Here is a 12,828-nt window from a genome sequence, read left to right on the forward strand (position 1 = left end):
CATGAAATATGCCTTTATATTAAATTTTGGACTAATTGACTAGCCAAAATTTAAACACAGGATTTTATGTTTAACCCATTATTACATGATCCCAACAAACTTCAATTTTAATGTTCCCATTTTAAAATCACAACATGGGAATTTGGTTTTCTGCATTACCCCTCTGTTTTAAAGCTCTAAATTGCCAAACTCACTGCTAAAACCTAACTAGCCTAACAACTATGAGCAAAAAGAGGGTTTCCCCATTTGCTTTGCAATGAGGTGATGGTATGAAAACCTCACAACATCTAGCACCCACCCAAAGAAATCTTCCTGAACATTTCAAGAATATAATTTGTTTGGAGTCAAGAATCTTCAATTAATTTCTTTTTCACCTATCAAATGACTAGGAAATGCACTCAAAATGGACATAAGACCACAAAGTGAGCTAGGCACCTTAATCTTTAGTTACCTACGTGTGTGCTAGTACATTCATTCCTCGTTCAACAAGAACGTTGAAAAAATCTTAGGTCCATTGGACTTGGCTATTTTTATAACCATACTCAAAAAGCAACGTGGATAGAGCCTCGCTGCCAGCCAGGCGTTCATAGCCTTGACAAGGTTATTGTTGTGATTTCACCACGAACATTGGTCTACCTTTAGTGATTATTTTTATAGCAATAGTAGATTTATTCGCACACCCAAAGCCAAAGTGCCTTGTTTTTTTTCTCCCTTCTAATTTTTTCAATACGACTTTCTCTTTCCCTTTTCAAATCCCATTTTTGCCTATAAGCAACACAACCTCACCTTGATATTTTCACTAATTCCAACCTCACCTTGAAGTAGGTGTATTATTTTCATTAATTCCAACCTCACCTTGAAGTAGGTTTATAATTTTCACTAATTCCAACCTCACCTTGAGAATTTTCTAAGAACTTAGAGCAATAAGTGTGAGCAAAATGTTGCAACTAAAAGACTTAGGTATCTCAAACACTACAAATGACTCTGTTCCAAATTTAGTACAAATCCTTTTCCTATGATGAGGTTATTAGGAACAATCTCCAACTCAAGATAAGAAAGTATATAACAAGATCTATTAATCTAATGTATATACATAAGAATCATAATTTATATAGTGTTGTGTAATGAAAAGAATATGTGGAAGGAAAAAAAGTTTGTAAAGGAAAATTAAAGGATATATGTGGAAGAAAAGGAAGTTTGTAAAGAAAAACGAAAGAATATTTATATAGAGATATATAAGGCATATCAAACCATGTGTAAGCAGAAATCATATATGCATATAATAAGATCTATTAATCTAATGTATATAGTATATACATTAGAATCATAATTTATATAATATTGTGTAATAAAAAGAATGTGGAAGAAAAGAAGGTTTGTAAAGAAAAATTAAAGAATATGTATACAGAGATATATAAAGCATATCAAACCATATGTAAGCGGAAATCATATATGCATATGCTTCACTATGTAAATAGGAGAAATAATAGTGGAGTGACTATCATTTAAAACATATCTACTTCGCAATAAAAACAACGAATGGATTTCCACTCCAATGAGTATAGATACTGGCATATGTGAAGCACGAAAAATATCTAAAAATTTACGAGGAAACATACAAAGATCATTCATGTAGCTACGTGATTACCTATTGACTGTCGAAATTCAGAACACACCAAAGCTGCGAATTTGGTATATATATAAGATCAAACATGCATGCCTGGCAATGGAAGAGAGAAGATATGTTGAAGTTTCTATGGAAAATCCATATGTGATGACGACAATGCACTTAACGAAGTTTGGGGCAGATGATATGTATTGTAGAGAATGAAAAACTCTGCCACATCATTCACAGGCGACAAGCAATCAGTAAGAAGTAAAACATAAAGGGGTTCGGTGAATATTCATTTTGAATAAAGTTTGTTGTAGAATCCCGATAGGAAGATGATAAAACACCACAGGTTAATGCATCATCAGTTTTGAAGAACACCACTCCATTATGAGGAAGAAACGATAAGGAAATGGGACGGAGAGAATTCCATAAAATAAAAAAAGGACAATATATGCAGCAACATTGAAACTAGATGAAGTTTTATAGCAAAATCAGATATATGTCCGATTCAACACATTGAATATATATTGAACATCATAGGCGTCATTGATATCTTGTGAGCAATGAATTGATGTTGGAGTTCTACAGATGACAATTAGTTCAGTTATCGCACAAAGTTGCTGCAAATTTCAGACTAGCATGATTATAGAAACAGGAGTTTTGAGTAACACAATAGAAACCAAAATCAGTGTTTGGTATAGAGAAAGGATTTGATGGCTTATGCTGTTGTGAATAGAAGAGCTCACTCAGCGTATAGAAGTTTGAATTTTCAGATTTGAAAGACTGAAGTATGATATTATAGAACTCTTTTATAACATAGACTATTGCAAGATCAAATAGGGAGAATCTGGTGCAATTATGATTATGTTAAGTGTAATTATTTTTTGAAGGGTCATGGGTTTTGTTATTGAAAAGTCGCATCTTTCCAAAATAAAAGATTTATTAATGCAAGGATGAAGGGCATAGTTGAATAAAGAAGACGTGAAAAGAATATACGAATGGTGTAAGAGAGCAGAATATAAAAAGGCAGATTGAGAAGAGTAATATGAAGAATTACATGTGCGTGAAGTAAGTGGCAAACAATAAGGAAGAGTAGTAAAGACATTCATGATATAAAAATTAGATAATATATTTGATGAATATATTATATCAGAATTAAAGAAAGAAAGTGATATATATAAAGAAGTGGGCTACATGTTATATATGCATTTATAAATGAAAGACTAACTTCAGATAGAAGAATAGATTGCATCCATCATCCAGTTGTGTAAGCAACCTTGTCAAGGTGGAATATAGGTTTGTATGTAGTGGGTTTGTGCTCATGAAGATAGTAGATTAAGTTGGAGCTTATTGTAGGTCGAAGCCTACAAAGTGTGGGAGTCAGAGCTTCTAGTGAGTTAGTGCTCATAAACATAGAGGTCGTAGCCTGTTGTAGGTTGGAGCCTACAAAATATTGTTAAAGATCAAGTTTATATAAAAGCATTTATTTGCCGTGGTTTTCTCCCCCATTGGGTTTCCACATAAATCTTTGTGTTATTGTGTTCATGTGCATAATTGTTCATTTTAGCATTTGAAGTTAATTGTTTGAACAGAAGTTTAAGAAGGTAAAATTTATTTATATATTGATTTACACCCCCACCCCCCCTTAGTATATTCGTGTGCTCTGCACTTTGAAGATAGCAAACCTGATTAAAGACATTGTTCCAGCTCAAAATAATCTTGGAGCAGATTATGAACAATACTATTTGTGCAATCAAGCACATAATCAAGCAACTTGTTTAAATGGGGTGATAAATCAAGAGCTCAATGTCCAAAATGCTGCAAATTCACAACAAGACACATTTGCTACCTACGTGAACACCAATAAGATGTCCATTCCAATGAGATGACATTTGTGAATTGAGAAGGTGAAGAGTTAAGTGGTGTTGCAATGTCCCCATTTTTAGCAGGGTCCTACAATTGGCTTGGTCAGTGCACCATATCGCGACCCTCATGAGCTAACAGTGGGATTTGAGAGTCTTAGTTGTGGGATTATAGGCTTTTCAGTAGCTTATGGTGTGTTTTGGCTCCATTTTGAGGCACTTACAATTTATAGTAAGTCAAACTGTTGGTCCCGATGAGCTCAGTTGAGTTAGAGCAGACGTGTGATGTTCTTAGTTTTTCTTTCAGGCTTCTAGTTTGGGCTTCAAGAATCTTGGAGGGAGCGTCTATTTATAGTAAGTCACCTGTCAAGTTCATTCATTGTTATTGCAAGATGGGTGAATTATTATTATTCATCTAAAAACACCGAGGTTGCTATTTTGTTGGTGTTGTTGGTTGGTCACCTCAGTTGTAATGTCCCTTTTTTAGCATTCATAGCATGATGTCGTCGTTAGCCTATTTCCCCACAGTCTCGTAGGCTAACCAGGACATTAAAGGGACTTAGAGGCCATTTGGCCTAGATAGTTTCAATTGCAGGTCTTTTTGAGGGGTTTTGAGGCAACTTTGGGCATACTTACTATTTATGGTAAGTCATCTTGGGCATGGACGGACATCCAGTGGCAATGGTATGTCGATGGCAATTGTTTAAAATCGACAAGAAGACTTGTTTATCACTGATAAGATTTGTTATGCATTGATAAAGCTATTTTATAAAGTGAAATTTAAATATTTAACTTTATTAATGCATAGACTATAGTTTGTGGGAAATATTTAAATTAAAAGAGTCCCCTTTATTTTATATCACATTGGAGACATAAGTTACATAAAGGGAGTTATGTTTTGTTCCACATTGAGAAAACGAAGGATGGAGCCCTTGTGAGAACACTATAAAAGAAATGGAAGAGCTTCTTTTAAGTATGCTTGGAAATGTCAAAGAAATTGAGAATTTTTTTGGAGATTATGTCTCAATAGTTTGAAGGACGAAATCCCTTCAAGTTGAAAATCTTGACGCCATTGAAAGATATAAAAAAAAAAAAGGTAAGGTGGTTTTATAGTCCACGACACTATGCTATAGTTTTTGGGTTTACATATGGTGACAGTGATATGGGACTATCTCGTACTCTTTTTCGAGAGGCACTTGGCGCCACAAACGAGGCGTACATACCCTACCCCCCAGTGGGATTTGAACTTGTGACCTCTCTTTCAAGAGTACAAGTTCTCCACCACTAGGCCAACTCAGGCTGTACAATAGGGTAGTAGTCTAAAAAAGCAGATACGAAAAAGCAGTCCGAAAAAGCAGAACCGAAAAAGCAAGCCGACAAAGCAGTCTGAAAAAGCAGTTCGAAAAAGCAAATCGGAAAAGCAAAGCAAAAGGGGCAGCATTGAAGAAAATTATTACAGCCATCTACAACCAGGTTCCTTTATTAGTATTGTTTTTTTAGGGTGTTATAAGTTTTAGCTGTAAGTGTGCATTATACCAGCATTATCATTTTGTAATCCATGTAAATGCCAAAAGTCTTGGCCATATTTCATGAGCATTGTATTAGAAATTTCATTACAAATTAAGAAGATAATAGTTGCTGGTGTCATTTAAGCAATTCAATATCATTATTTATCAGTTAGTTAGTTTGCACACCAACTGTTTGTAAAAATGCCAGTTGGCTATAGGTGTTCATTTCTCATGCTTAGATCATATATCCACTGAATATTGTCAAAATTAGTAGCACACTCATGTTAGGCCATTGTGTAGTCCATTTGGAGTCTTCTAGCACAAGATTCTCATTGATGCAAATTGAAAAAGAGTCATTTAAAGCCAGCTGAAATACTATATCAGTCATACGTCCCTTGCATGTGAATTGTATGATGAAATTTTTTGAGCTTTCATCGGCATTTTTTGAGAGCAGATTTGAGGAGGGTCATTACAGTGGTATCAGAGCTATTTCGAGGGTATCCATTACATCAGTATCATAAGTCATTGGAATTGGGATGAAAAGTTTTAAATCGTGGGAATAAGAAACAGTGGCCTTGCATGTCAAAATATTAAGTTACGGTGGAAAAAGTCATTTTTGGAGCCAAAAGCAATTAATAAATTATATTGATGACTATTTATTTTAATGTTGTGTATGGAAAGCTTCTTAAGTGAAGTTCATTTCAGAAACTTTGTGCCATTTGGAGATTATAAATATGAGCCCATTTGATGAGTAAAGCCTCCATTTATTTTGTAATGGACACCCAGGAATGCCCAAAAGCTGAACCAAGGCTGAAATTATATTAATTCTAAAAATGTTGCAATCAAGTACAAAGAGATGTATTCCAAAGGCCAAACCCTAAGGGAATGACGTCTAGAATGTTACAAGAGAGGATGAACGTCCTCTAATGCCAAGAAAGATATGTGATTCACACATCCAAACTCTTATCAAATGCAATTCACAATCATCCGATACAATAATCCCATTATTGTTGCATCGCCATCCTCTGACAAAGCTTCATATGTGGACTCCTGACTATCACCAACAACATAGCCCGGTGGTGTCTTGATCCCATCTGAAGAATCAACTACCTTCTGCTCTGGAGCAACATACAAATCGTCAATGTTGATGCCCATCTGTTTAGCCATAAGCTGCAACATCACATCCATTTTCCTATTCTGCTCCTGTTGCATCCTATTCTACTCCTGTTGCATACGTTGCCCCTTCTCTAATGTACCCAATAACTTTCTGAACATCACATCTTGCTCACCCATGTTGTTGTCTTGTTCAAAGAATGTCTCCTCTGTGTCTGTATGATTGGATTGTATGTCCCTCTACACAAATGAACTATCCCGTTCGTTAAGCGAGTTTGAACTCCTACTTTGTCTTGCTCTGGTATTGCTAAAATTATAAAGCCCTTGTCGCATGCTCAAACATAAATGTTGAAGATCTCCACGGGATGGTAGGACTTATAGCTCTGATACCACTGTAATGGGCACCCCTGAATGTCCCAAAAAACTAAACCAATTTGCTGAAAGGAATTTTGTCAAACAGTTTGCATTCAACCTCTTATTTCTCTGTTTAATGTTTTAAACCCCTTATAACTCCGGAAATCAAACGTTTATTTGTTTGTTGTGTTTTGTGCATGGAATTGGTATCATACAACATAAACAAGAAAGAAACTACAATAATATGCAAAGTGGAAATGAACTTCTGCTAATAAAATATTATTTTCAGAATTCATAAAACCAAATACATGGCAGATTTATCAACTCACTAATTACTTCAGCAGTATTGACATAATACTCCAGCCCATGCTTTCGACCTTGCTGCTACAGTGCTTTGTCCTTCAATCAGTCCACTACCTTCGTAATATCATTCCCTCAAAGCGGCATAAGCGTCGGAAAAGTAGTGAAGTAGATATGAGCAAAATACCAAATCTGCCTGTAGCTGGAAATGCAACTAAATTGCCTGATAATGAAGCCAATAAAAAAGAATTCCAAAGGCCAAACCCCAAGGGAATGACGTCTAGAATGTTACAAGAGAGGATAGACGTCCTAAAATGCCAAGAACGGAGCTGCAACTCACACACCAATTTCTTCTCATATTCAACCTCCACCTAGATCCCAATTGAAGTAATGTGTGATATCCATATGGACATTAAACAAACTACAAATGAACATCATTAAGATCAACCACATGTCCTGCAAATTAGCTCCCAAAACTTGTGCTGATGAAGTATAAGTCTGAATGTCACCAGAAGGCGGCTCCATAGAAGATCTATGAAACCTCTTCCTCCCAACTACTGCAACACAAAACTAAATCTTTGTAGATGGTGAAAACTGAGCCCAACTCCGCTCAGGTGAATGATCAACATCAGCCTCAAACATCAGATTGTCATAAGACAATGTTGTATCCATGTTGAACATAGTACTATCCCAAGAGTGAACATTAACACTTTGTTGATCGATAGTATAATATGACTCTGTCACTATATTGCTCACCTCATTAGCAATAACAAGTGTACTATCATCAAAGCACACATCTACAACCGTATGCTGACTGCCAAACTCCTCGTTGGATGGTTCAATTGACACAGAAGTGGCTGTTGATATGATAGTATCCTCGCATTCTCCTAATCCCATTATACCCTTCGTTAGCCCTCGGGACCATGTAGAACAAGGCTAACGCACACACACTTGGTCAACTGCTAAAATGGGGACATTACATACTTGATAATCTTATTTTTCTTTGTCGTCTTTGTGACATTACTGAAGTTTTGATTTTTCTGTGCCCTTGCTGAAGTATAAGGGTTTGGGATCTACAGCTGAAGTATTGTAGATCCAATTTTGAGAATTATTACGAGATTTTTTAGCAAATTGTGCTGAGGTATACAATTTGTCATTTCTACTATATTAACTGTTCCTAAGGAGAAGTTTAATTTTTATTGCTACTAGAGTTTGGTCTTGAATTTGTGAAGGGATTTGTTGGAATTGTTATATAAAATTGTTTTTTGGTTAATTTGGAGTTGGTGGAGTACCATTCATATTTGTTGTTGGGCATTATTTTCTATATGCACTTTGGGAGCAACATATCTGCAGTTGCGTTTATTTGTTGGAGAATTCTTTTGTTGCTATTAGTCTTCAAGGCATGTCTACATGTAAGTTCATGGATTGTAATTTCTAATTTTTCTGGGTATTGTTGGTTTAAATAATAGGGGATATTTTATCAACTGGGTTGTTGATATTTTGTGAAAATATTTAATATCTAAATTGATATTAAAATCTGGAGTTTTCAGCTATGTATTCCCTACATAATTTCCAAATATTTGAGTTCAAATCATTATTGCAATTTCTTTTCTTTTGCTGCTATATTGTTGTATCAAAAATTGCAAAACATCAAAAACAAAGAAATCAATTCTTCATCACAAATTGTTTGAGAGCCAACAAGGCTCATTACAGTGGTATCAAACCTTGCTTTCAAGGTGTTTGACGAAATGTCAAATAACTGAATTATAAACCAATTTGGTGTTTGTTGAAGTTATAACTGGTTGGGGTTATTACAGGTGTGAATGGTGATCTAACAATTATAATATATGCTCTACTAAATAAAAGAGCCCTAGAAGTAGACCAAACAGCCAGTAAAGATAAAGAACTTGCAACTGTTGGACCGTCACTCACAAAGGGTTAAAATATCCCACAAAAATCCTCAACACAACCAACTAAGAATTTGCTTCATAAAGATGCAGATCCCATTGTTGCTAAAATATACCAGAATGATTTTCCGCACTAGGTATGGAACAAAAGTAACTATAAAATCTGAGTTGCTTGCAAAAGATAATATAGAACCTTATGTGCCTAGTGCCATGAATGCGAACTATGTCATATTTGAACAAGATGAACATGCTGCCCCTATTTCACATACATCTACGACTGAAATTCTTGATATACTTTTAGATGAATGGGCTAAAAGTTATACTCATCATGCTGAAAATGACTCATCATGCTGAAAATGACTCATCATGAATGGGTAACTACATGTTTCAAGAAGTTGGTTTGTTTATGCCAAATTTGGTAAAAGTGGCAGTTGATTTTGAACAACAAAATGAGGTTTGGAATGTCTTTTGACGAATCTAGGACTAAGCATGGTGTTGGTGGAGGTACAATGCTAGTGTCTCCTAATAGAGTAAAGTATTATGCAACCTTTAGGTTCGGTTCTTCAAGCACTAACAATACAACAGAGTATGAAGGTCTAATTAGTGGGCTGGAATGGGCCAGAAAGAGAGGTATTAAGGTTCTGAAAAGTTCATGGCAATAGTGAACTACTGGTAAATAAGTTGAGGGCATTGGTTTCTGTTAAAAATGATACTTTGAAAGCCTGTAAACATAGAGTGTGGGATATTATTGAAGATTTTTCAGCATTCAATATTGTTGCAATTCCTAGAAAACTAAATCCGCATACTGATTGATTGGTTGATATAGGACCTCAGTTTGATATTCTTGACAATGTTAAAAAAGAATGTAATCAACATCATGTTAAAATCATTTTTAGGTCACCATTTCCTGACAATAATGTAAAGTGGCAAGTTTTTGAGAGTGATGAACAAATTTTGCAATTTCTGCTAGAAGATGTTTTTTTAGCCTCAAATCAAGATAGGCTAAAAGAGTAATATGGAGATCAAGTGCTGCAGCTGAAAAATAACAAGTTGCCCAAAGGACTCACTACATTGGAATCCATCTATTACACAGATGACTAAGCTAGAAAGAATAAAACTAGCCTGCTGATTCAGCAAGAACACTATGCAGATTTGGAGGTTGAGCCAAGTAAGATTTGAAAGTTTGGAAAAGTAGTTTTAGATTCTGAAAAACGATCATTTGATGAGTTATTTCAAGAGTTTAGTGATATATTTGCTTGGAAATATGAGGATCTGAAAGGCTTTAACCTAAAACTTGCTCATCATACCCTAGAGTTAGAACCTAACTCCAAACCAATCAGATAAAAGAAAAGACCAATTAACCCCAAATTAGAGCCTCTTATGCACAAAGAAGTTATGAAGCTGATTGAGAGTGGTATTATATATCTTATTAAGAACACTAGTTGGGTGTTTAACCTTGTCCCAGTTAGCAAGAAGAATGGAGATTTGAGATTATGTATAGATTTTAGAGATCTTAATAGGGCATCTCTGAAAGACCATCACTCATTACCTTCTATGGAGTAGATCGTGCAGTATGTTTTCAGTTAAGAGAGATATTGATTGTTGGATGATTATTCAAGGTAGAACCAAATTCTTGTCAAAGGGGACGATCAATTCATAATTGCATTTACAATTAAGTGGGGAACCATGGCCTACTGAAAGATATCTTTTGGTCTTTCTAATGCAGGTGTAGACTTCCAAAAGGCAATAGAAATGGCACTCAACAACCTTATGTATCAGTTTGTCTTAGTGTATTTGGATGACATCACAGTTTATTCAAAGAAGGCAACAAATCATCTAAGTCTTTTGAGGCAGATTTTTGAACGCTGCAAGGAGTTTGGAATATCTCTCAATGCTAAAAAGTGTGTGTTTGTTGTGCATGAAGGTAAATTATTGGGGTAAGTTGCTTCTAATGTCACAGTGGATCCTGAGAGAGTAGTAGCCATTTGCCATTATAGAGCTGTCTTTACCATACCACAAGAAGGGATTATAGTCTTTCATTGGAAGGATTAATTTTGTGAGGCATTTTCTGCCTGATATTGTAGATTTATCAAAGCCACTAACAACCATGTTAATAAAAAACGTTGTTTTTAGTTGGATTAAAGAAGCAAAGAATAACTTTCAAGCTATCAAGGAAGCTTTAGCAGCAACTCCCACTCTAATGAATCCATATTTCAACAAAGACTTTATCTTGTATGCCTATGGGGGAAGTGAAATTATATATGTTGTGTCGGTCCAAAAAAGTTCAAAAGGATTGGAATAGCCAATTGCTTTCTTTAGCAAAGGCTAGGAGGATTATGAACAAAGGAACAACTTTGTTGAAAAGAATGTCCTTTCTATTGTTAAAGGTTTGAAAAAGACATTTGTTGTCCTATAATAAAATTCATTTTAGAGTAGCCCATCCAAGTGTCAAAGAATTTCTTCTTAGCATGGATTTGAATGAGAAAAAACCATGTTGGATAACTAAATCATGGAGTATGATGTGAGCATTAAAGTTACCAAGCTAGTTAGGGGTAAAGGGCTCTGTGAACAATTGAGTGATGAAGAAATTTCAGGGGTAAAGCAAATTGAAACAACCCTAGTACTACATTTTACAGAGAGCAACAAGTTGGTTGAAGGATATGATCTAGTTCCTCGAGACAAGTCAATGCCCACTAGGTTTGGATAAGGCAAAGATCATTCCATTCCATTCCATATGTATTGATTAATAATATTTTGTATCGCAAATATCATAGTGGTGTACTTCTCAGGTGTATTGATTCAAATTGAATTGGAGAAGTATTGCACGAGTTTCATGATGGGCATTTGGGAGGTCATTTCTCTCCTAGAATTACTGCATTCAAGGTTGGTTACTATCGGCCTGATTTTTAATGATAGCCATGCATATGCAAGAAAGTGTATTAAGTGCACTTTGTTTTCAGGAAAATAAAGGCTCACAGCTTTACCTCTGCAACCTACTAAAACAAAACATCCATTCATAAAATGGGGAGTTGACTTCAGGTCCTATCAACCCTCCTTCTAGTGGCGGACGTAAGTGGCTAATCACAACAACTGATTATTTCACCTGCTGGATAGAAGAAGTAGCACTAAAGAATGCTAATGAAATTGTTGTTCTAAATTTTTATAATGATATCATCCATAGATTTGGAAACCTTGATTCTGTAATCTCTGATAATGTACTTGCTTTCATTGGATTGAGAGTGATTGAATGGGCACTTGAGCATGGCATTTATCTCAGCAATAGTTCCAACTATTACCTGCAAGGCAATGGATTAGTAGAATCCACAAACAAAAATTTGGTTAGAATACTGTTATCAATTTAGCCTGCCTCTTAAATTGCTATGTTAAACGTGCTTATATACTGCATTGTGTTTTAAGTTGTTAGTCATACATATTACAGAATGCGAAGTACAAAAATCAATAAACAAGAGAAATTGATCATTTTTATTCAAACTACATACAAGTACCAAAACCATACATTTCTATTGAAATATGTTTCAGAACTCTTTTATAAAGTACAAAATGTTCAAATTTTAGATAGTATTTGATACAATGCATTCAAATACCACACAAGTTGTGGCAGCTCCTAATACACTATTTGAATAAACAAATTGCATAAATAGAAAAGTACTGGAGAGATAAGGAGAAAAGCCTCCATTGCCTGAATGGAAGGGTCGTTCATTTGAATTTTGAAGAAGATTTGAGCCCGCATCCTCATCTTTGAGTAGACCTACAAAATGTAAAAGGGGGATCAATTTATATGAACTGAGTAATGGAAACCATTCCAAATATCTCTGCACTACTTAGTGTTCTTACAACATGACTATTTAGATAAATGCATCAAAAGATGCAAAGGCGAGAAAAGTGTGAGAAGGAAAAAAAACAACAATTTTTATGCTAATAAGTTTGTTTCATGTGCAGATATAGGTATGAAGTTTGAGGTTGTTGAAGGATCATGCATAAGATATGTGCATGAAGCCTTTCGACTAATTCATGTAGAGGCGAAGACTAAGGGACCTTCTGGCTAAACTATATACCCGGTTGAAGATAGGGGCCTTTGAAGGGACATGCTCATGATAAGTATGAAACCTTTAGACCTCATCATGTAGTTGTTTGAAGACTAAACTATAGTT

Source organism: Cupressus sempervirens, chromosome 4 (genome assembly GCF_028749045.1).
Source record: "Cupressus sempervirens isolate cs-2001-9-10 chromosome 4, ASM2874904v1, whole genome shotgun sequence".
Classification (NCBI taxonomy): Eukaryota; Viridiplantae; Streptophyta; class Pinopsida; order Cupressales; family Cupressaceae; genus Cupressus; species Cupressus sempervirens.